Source organism: Macaca mulatta, chromosome 6 (assembly GCF_049350105.2).
Source record: "Macaca mulatta isolate MMU2019108-1 chromosome 6, T2T-MMU8v2.0, whole genome shotgun sequence".
Lineage (NCBI taxonomy): Eukaryota > Metazoa > Chordata > Mammalia > Primates > Cercopithecidae > Macaca > Macaca mulatta.
Window position 1 is genome coordinate 186,562,199 of NC_133411.1, and position 6,993 is coordinate 186,569,191.

Here is a 6,993-nt window from a genome sequence, read left to right on the forward strand (position 1 = left end):
CGCCCGGCCACGTGTACTTTTCTCTTTAAAGACAGGTTTTGCTCTGTCACCCAGGCTGGAGTGCAGTGGCACAATCATAGCTCATTGCAGCCTTGACCTCCTGGGCTCAAGTGATCCTCCTGCCTCAGCCTCCCAAGTAGCTGGGACTACAGGCTTACAGGCATGTGACACCACACCCAGCTAATTTTACTTTTTGTTTTGTTTTGTTTTGAGACAGGGTCTCACTCTGTCGCTAGGCTGGAGTGCAGTGGCGTGATCTTGACTCACTGCAACCTCCGTCTCCTGGGCTCAAGTGATTCTTGTGCCTCAGCCTTCTGAGTAGCTGGGACTACAGGTGCGTGCCACCACACCCAGATAAATTTTTGTATTTTTAGTAGAGATGGGGTTTCACCATGTTGGCCAGGATGGTCTTGATCTCCTGACCTCGTGATCTGCCCGCCTTGGCCTCCCAAAGTGCTAGGATTCACCACGCCTGGCTGAACCATTCCTTTTCAAAGCCTCTATTGGCCAGGCGCGGTGGCTCACTCCTGTAATCCCAGCGCTTTGGGAGGCCAAGGCAGGTGGATCAGCTGAGGTCAGGAGTTCGAGACCAGCGTGGCCAACGTGGTGAAACCCCATTTCTGCTAAAAGCACAAAAATTAGTCAGGAGTGGTGGCAGGTGGCTGTAGTCCCAGCTACTCAGGAGGCTGATGCAGGAAATCGCTTGAACCTGGGTGGTAGAGGTTGCAGTGAGCCAAGATCATGCCACCTCACTCCAGCCTGGATGACAGAGAGACTCTCCAAAAAAAAAAAAAAAAAAGAAAGAAAAAAAGAAAAATAAAAAGCCTCTATCTTGGCCAGGCATGATAGCCCTCACCTGTAATCCCAGCTCTTTAGGACGCCAAGGTGGGAGGATCGCTTGAGTCTAGGAGTTGGAGGCCAGCCTGGGCAACATAGGGAAACCCTGTCCCTACAAAAAAAGTATGAAAAATTGGCCAGAATGTGGTGGCATGCACCTATAGTCCCAGCTACTCTGGAGGCTAAGGTGGGAGGACGGCTTGAGCCTGGGAGGCTGAGGCTGCAATTGTCTCAGAAAAAGCCTCTAACCTTAACATGTTATGTAATTAAGGGTTAAGCCACTTCAAGTGCTCTTAAGATCCTTCCTGCCTTTGTGTCTCTGCAGGCTTCTTTATCCCCACCTGGAATTCCTTTCCCTCTCTTCAGATTCAAACCCTCCCAAGTTTCAGTGCTCTACTCACATTCGTTTTCCATCCATCCATCCATCCATCCATCCATCCATCCATCCATCCATCCATCTGAGTCTCACCCCATCCTGAATTCTGTGAGTTCTTATTGCTGCCCCCCTGCCCTGCTTTTTTTTTTTTTTTTTTTTTTTTTGAGACAGAATCTCGCTCTGACACCCAGGCTGGAGTGCAGTGACGCAAACTCGGCTCACTGCAGCCTCTCCCTCCCGGGTTCAAGTGATTCTTCTGCCTCAGCCTCCCGAGTAGCTGGGACTACAGGCATGCGTCACCATGCCCAGCTAATTTTTTTTTTTTTTTTGTATTTTTAGTAGAATGGGGTTTCACTATGTTGGTCAGGCTGGTCTTGAACTTCTGACCTCAAATGATCCACCTGCCTCAGCCTCCCAAAGTGCTGGAATTACAGGCATGAGCCACTGCGCCCAGCCAATTGTTCCATTTTTTAATGTCACTGGGTACCTTATCGTGTGTATACTTCTTGCTCTCCGTAATGGGTTGACTAGTGATTACAAAAAAGATATGGCCATGCTTCAACCCCCAGAACCTTTGAATATGACCTTATTTGGAAAAAGAGTCTTTACAAATATAATAATAATTTTTTCTTGAGACAGGGTCCCTCTCTGTCACCCAGGCTGGAGTGCAGTGGCAAGATCACAGCTCACTGCAGCTTTGACCCCCTGGGCTCAAGTGATCCTCCCACCTCAGCCTCTAAGTAGCTGGGAGTACAGGTATGCATCACCATGCCTAGCCAATTTTTAAATTTTTTTTGTAGAGATTTGATCTCACTGTGTTGCCCAGGCTGATCTCCAACTCCTGGGTTCAAGTGATCCTCCCACCTCAGCCTCCCAAAAGTTCTGGGATTACAGACATGAGCCACTGCACCTAGATGCAAATATGACTAATATAAAGATTTTGAGATGAGATCATTCTGGGTGAATTACCCGGGATTACCTGGGTGGCCCCTAAATCCAGGTGACATGAATCTTCATAAGAGTCAGAAGAGTAGAAGAGACATCAGAAGAGAAATCCGTGTGAAGATGGAGACAGAGACTGACGAGAGTGATGCAACCACAAGCCAAGGAGTGCCTGGAGCCACCAGAAGCTGGGAGAAGCAAGGAAGGATTCTCCCCTAGAACCTCTGGAGGGAGCACAGCCCTGCTGTCACCTTGATTTTGGACTTCTGACCTCCGGAACTGTGAGAGAATAATGGAAAAGCCATAGAGTTTGTGGCAATTTGTTACAGAAGCCATAAGAATGAACATACTCCCCCTGATATGGCCAGCTCTTTAAAGACAGAGGCAGTGAGTCTTACCTCTTTGTATGCGGCCTTTCCTTTACCTGGAGAAAAGTATTTGGAGGATAGAAAAGAATGCCAAAAGTTGAGTCAAATTTCCCAGGTTTTATTTTATTTTATTTGTTTATTTATTTATTTATTTTTGAGACAGAGTCTCACTGTATCACCCAGGCTGGAGTGCAGTGGTACCATCTCTGCTCACTGCAACCTCTGCTTCCTGGGTTCAAGTGATTCTCCTGCCTCAGCCTCCCGAGTAGCTGGGATTACAGGTGCCTATCAGCACGTCCGGTTAATTTTTGTGTTTTTATTAGAGTTGGGGTTTCACCATGTTGGCCGGGCTGGTCTTGAACTCCTGACCTCAGGTGATCTGCCCACCTCGGCCTCCCAAAGTGCTGGGATTACAGGCATGAGCCACCGTGGCTGGCTTAAAATTATAATATCTTTTATCTTTCTGTTTCAGTCACCGTTCTAAGCACTTTTAAGGGTATTAACTAATTTAATCTTAAATACAATGCCATGAGATAGACTTTATTATCATAATAATTTTATAACGGGGCAAACAGCATCAAAAAGAAGTTTAGTAATATTTTGTCCAAGGTCATCCCGCTGATAAGTGGCAGGCATTTGCTCACACAAACTCTGGGCCAGGCCTTATGATACATGTTGAATACAATATTGAATAAAATCTGTCTCCCGCCTCCAAGAACCCGCTAAAAAGTACATGGAAACTGTTAATACGGTGTCTTAAGATTAATAATATGTTTCAGCTACAAAACCTGTCTGCTCATTCTAGCGGCATGGCATCTTGATAATCCTAGGGGAACGTTTTCTATTATTTCATTGGGAATTATTGTTAAACAAAAATGACAGATGCAGATGTTGTTAAAAGTCAAACGCTTTAGAAACGTCAATTAAGGCACGTGCTGAAAAGCACCCATAGGATTTGGTAGCTAGGAGCTCACCAGTGGTATTCACTGGAGCTGGAAACAGCAGAGGCAATGACGATAGGGTTTGGGAGGGAGAATGAGGCGCTGTCCATGGTTCTGAATCATTCTAAACTGGTACTATCAACTGTATAAAAAACCTGTGTGTGGGGGTGGGGGGTGGGGGGTGGGGTGGCGTGTTTTTTGTTTTCTTTCTTTCTTTCTTTCTTTCTTTCTTTCTTTCTTTCTTTCTTTCTTTCTTTCTTTCTTTCTTTCTTTCTCTCTCTCTCTCTCTCTCTCTCTCTCTCTCTCTCTCTCTCTCTCTCTCTCTTTCTTTCTTTCTTTCTTTTTTGAGACGGCGTCTCGCTGTCACCTAGGCTGGAACACGGTAGCGTGATCTCAGCTCACTGCAACCTCTGCCTCCCGGGTTCCAGAGATTCTTCTGCCTCAGCCTCCTGAGGGGCTGGGATTACAGGCATCTGTAAACACGCCCAGCTAATTTTTGTCTTTTTAGTGAGCCACGGCGCCCAGCCATGGTTGTTTAAATTCCCAACCCCTCACAAACGAGTATTTTTGTAAAATCTAATAAAAAATAAAACTGATCGGGGCAGGGGAGTGGGGAGAGAGAGCTTCAGGAAAGGTAACTAATGTATGCACGGCTTAATACCTAGGGTTAATAGGTGCAGCAAACCGCCATGGGACATGTTCACCTATGTAACAAATCAGAATAATCCTGCATATGTATCCCTGAAATTAAATTTAAAAAAAAAATGCCAGCTGGGCGCGGTGGCTCACGCCTGTAATCCCAGCACTTTGGGAGGCCGAGGCGTGTGGATCACGAGGTCAGGAGATCGAGACCATCCTGGCTAACACAGTGAAACCCCGTCTCTACTAAAAAATACAAAAAAAAACTAGCCGGGCAAGGTGGCGGGCGCCTGTAGTCCCAGCTACTGGAGAGGCTGAGGCAGGAGAATGGCGTGAACCCGCGAGGCGGAGCTTGCAGTGAGCTGAGATCCGGCCACTGCACTCCAGCCTGGGCGACAGAGCGAGACTCCGTCTCAAAAAAAAAAAAAAAAAAAAAAGAATTTTTCTTTTTTATCCCTTTAGGGTATTTCTATGGGCAGTCTGACCACTGGACCACTGCCATGGCACTGTGCAAAACACAGTGTGATCTGCAGGCCAGCCCTGGTCTCTCAAGTTTGTTACAGGTCTGCAACAAGCTAAGTATAGAAATTTGAGCCAGGTTCAGTGGCTCACGCCTGCAGTACAGCACTTCAGGAGGTTGAGGAAAATTGCTTGAGCCCGGAAGCTTGAGAGCAGCCTGGGCAATACAGAAAAATTCCATCTCTACAAATAATAACAATAATAATAATAATAATAATAATAATAATAATAATAATATCCGGGCATGGTGGCATGTGCCTGTAGTCCCAGCTACTCAGGAGGCTGAGATGGGAGGATCTCCTGAGCCTGGGAGATCGAAGCTGCAGAAAGCCATGATTGTGCCACTGCACTCCAGCCTGGGCAACAGAGCGGCACCTTGACTCAAGAAAGGGAATGGAAGGGAAGGGGAGGGGAGGTTGGAAGTAATTGTTTAGGAAATTTTTATAGACATTTGACATTGGTATGACATCCAAGCACATGATCAGGTTTTCTTTTAAATTTAATTAAATTTATTTTTTTTTTTTTTGAGACAGGGTCTCACTCTTTCTCCAGGCTGGAGTGCACTGGCATGAGCTCAGCTCAATGCACCCTCCGCCTCCCGGGTTCAAGTGATTCTACTGTCTCAGTCTCCCAAGTAGCTACCACGTCTGCCTAATTTTTGTATTTTTTGGTAGAGACAGGGTTTCACCATGTTGGCCAGGCTGGTCTTGAACTCTTGACCTCAAGTGATCAGCTCACCTTGGCCTCCCAAAATGTTGGGATTACAGGCGTGAGCCACTGCACCTGGCCATGCCTGGCTAATTTTTTCTTTTTTTTAATTTAATTTTTTTTTGAGATGGAGTCTCACTCTGTCGCCCAGGCTGGAGTGCAGTGGCATGATCTCAGCTCACTGCAAGCCCCGCCTGCCAGGTTCACGCCATTCTCAGCCTCCCAAGTAGCTGGGACTACAGGCACCCCCCACCTCGCCTGGCTACCTTTTTTTTGTATTTTTAGTAGAGACGGGATTTCACCGTGTTAGCCAGGATGGTCTTGATCTCCTGACCTTGTGATCCGCCCGCGTCGGCCTGCCAAAGTGCTGGGATTACAGGCATAAGCCACCGCGCCCAGTCAATTTTTATATTTTTAATAGAGATGGGGTTTCACCATGGTGGCCAGGCTGGTCTTGAACTCCTGGTCTCAAGTGATCTGCCTGCCTTGGCCTCCCAAAGTGCTGGAATTACAGGTATGAGCGACTGCACCTGGCCTGTATCAGTTTTGACCTCTGGGGAATTAGCCACATTGCCCATGAGGTCAAATCCTTGGACACCAAGGCTCAAGCGAGCTTCCCTGGCTGACAATACTCATACATGTCAGACATCATTACTAAGTGAACTAGTGCTGTCTATGTAACGCCAGTGGGAGAGGCCCACGAGAAGCTTGCACGCAGTCTCTCCTGATCTCTGCCCTTCTTCCCGATCTTCATCTGTATCCTTTTGCTGTGATAAACCATAGCCATGAGTACCACAACTTTTCTGAATTCTATGAATACTTCTAGTGAATCACTGAACTTGAGAGTGGTCTCGGGGACCCCCAACACAGTTTCAAATGGAAGATCTGTTTTGCCTTGTCAGTTTAGGTTGAATCGATAAAGAAATATGGCCAGGTGTGGTGGCTCATGCCTGTAATCCTAACACTTTGGGAGGCTGCCGTGGAAGGATCTTTTGAGTCCAGGAGTTGAGACAAGCCCGGGTGACATAGTGAGACCCTATCTCTACAAAATATTTTCAAAAATATTAGCTGGGCATCGTGTTGCATACCTGTAGTTTCAGCTACTCAGGAGGCTGAGGTGGGAGGATTGCTTGAACTCCTTAAGTTGAGGCTGCAATGAGCTGTGATCACACCGCTGCACTCCAGCCTGGGTGACAGAGCCAGACCCTATGTCAAAAAAGGAAACATGATCAAGTCTTCAGCAAAAGCTAATTTCAAAAGCCATTCCGTTTTCAGTAACAGTGCTTGAGGACAGTTCTTCTCAATGATAACAAGTTCAATCTCGTATCTGAGCTCAAAAAGTCACAGTTAAATGTTACTATTGCTAAGACATCAACCTGTTGTGTAGTAGGGCAAGTCGGGACATTCAGCCTTGTAGCCCACGTTCATGCATGCATTGTACTGTATCCCAGAAACCACAAACCCTTTTGATTCCTGCTCTTCATAGTTGAGGGTGAGTACAGGAAGGGTTACTGTCTCCTGACCAATCTGGGGGGCAGCCACCTGGAGGTCAGAAGTTCTTCACTGAAAATCATCCTGACCAAAGAAAGGAGAGAGGTTTCTGAAAGGACCAACAGAGAGTTCCATGCACAGCCAGGAAGTCTGCCTTTGCACGTATTATACC